The 1,921-nt window shown below is 37.4% G+C and overlaps 1 pseudogene; it reads right to left on the bottom strand.

Moving 5' to 3' along the window:
* Positions 1–482: 482 nt before the first annotated feature.
* LOC136122793 (small ribosomal subunit protein uS17-like) lies at positions 483–959 on the bottom strand (annotated as a pseudogene).
* Positions 960–1,921: the final 962 nt, after the last annotated feature.

Genomic DNA, 1,921 nt, shown 5'->3' on the forward strand with positions numbered 1-1,921 from the left:
GAAATAACTCTTACTAGAATCAGCTATGTCTAGCTCGATTACCTATGTCTAGATCCCAACAATGTCAGCTAAAAAAATTAAATATATATGTATATATGTGTATATATGTATATACACACACATAAATGTGTATACACACACACATACAATATGCCTGCTGAAAATATTGCTATACAGTTTTAATATGTCAATCTTCTGACTTTATTTGCTCATTTCAAGTAGAATATAATTTAGATGCAATTCTACATTAATTGTGTTTTATTCTTAAACAACCTATTATAAAGAACACATTGAATGGAGTCTTAAAATGAGATAATATGCACTCTGAGATCCTACAGAGAAAAAAAAAGAAAACCCATTTGTGGAGTTACTGGATAGTAACTCTATTTTGAGACAATATTGCTAACATGTTTTTGTTTTGTTTTGTTTTGTTTGGGAAAAAAAACTTTACTTTGTTTGGGTCAGTGGGCAGGGGTCCAGTCTCAGAACTCCTGGAACTCCTTCTTGTTGCCAGCAGCTTTGGTCACCTGGAGCACATTGAAGCACACCGTCTTGCTTAGGGGAGGGCACTCGCCCACTGTGACAGTGTCACCGATCTGGACGTCCCTGAAGCAGGGGGAAGGATGCACGGATACGTTTCTGTGGCGCTTCTCGAAGCGGTTGTACTTTCGGATGCAGTGGAGGTAGTCTTAGAGGATGACAAGGGTTCTCTGCATCTTTACCTTGGTCATCACGCCAGACAGGATCCACCCTTGGATGGCAACATTACCAGTAAAAGGGCATTTCTTGTCATTGTAGGTGCCCTCGATGGCCTCCTTCGGTGTCTTGAAGCCCAGACCAATGTTCCCGTTGTTATGCGGGAGCTTCTCCTTGCCAGTTTCTCCAAGCAGAACCCTCTTCTTATTTTGAAAGATGGTCGATTGCTTTTGGTAGGCACTCTCCACCTGAATGTCTGCCATCTTCCCCGCCGCCTGAAAAAAGGTTAATGTTTTAATATTTAAGAAAGGAAAAGATTCAGAAGATTTAAAAATCTCATGAAATCTTTGCTATAGCTTATAGATACGTGTTCTGATGGTAATTTCATAAGTTATTTTCAAATAATTTGTTCTAAGGTAACTTATTACATTAAAAAAGAACGCCATAAAAGATGTGTTTTATCTTGTACTTCACTCAGAATCACTTCTTTTCCTTGTTTCATTTAAATTCTCGGCTTTATGTTGTCACAATGCTTGATTTTGTTTTACTTCTTGAAGTGCTTCGTGATCATATAACTGGGACTAAGTAGGGACCAAATGTACCTAAACTTAATGGTTGCTGCTCACCAACTACACAATTATTGTCAGGGTGGCTAAAAATGCAGAAAGTCTGTTAAATATAAAAGAAGCACACACAGGGAGCAGTGGTGGGGAAGATGGAAATCACAGCTGGAGGTAATGATTACTCTAAATGTCTTGCTACAGCAAACATAGCATTTGGAAATTCATGAACATTTCTTTTAAATGTGCAAAAGTCTTTGCAAAACAAACCATACATTAACTAAAACACTCATGACTGCACTGCCTACACACTAGGCCACCTGTAATTTGGGGGAAAGTTCCTTCTATGCAACATCAAAAGAAACAACCATAGATCTTTTATTTCAGAATTGGCTTTGGTGACAAATAAGTTGGAAGTAAAAATACAGATAGTTCCACTTGTCTGACACCCAATATTCAATGCTATGCCACAAAACTCTCCTAAAACAATAGTTTATTTTTTATGTGCAATATGTATCCAATAATCATTTTTAAAATGTGGCCATCCTTTGCTAAATAATGCATAGTAGATGAGTCTTTCTGCAATCTCTCATAAAAAATTAATCACTCCAGACCTATTCTTTAAAAATCCATTTGAGTTAGTAAACCCCTCTTTTGGGGAGAGG

This window comes from Phocoena phocoena, chromosome 4 (genome assembly GCF_963924675.1).
Source record: "Phocoena phocoena chromosome 4, mPhoPho1.1, whole genome shotgun sequence".
NCBI lineage: Eukaryota > Metazoa > Chordata > Mammalia > Artiodactyla > Phocoenidae > Phocoena > Phocoena phocoena.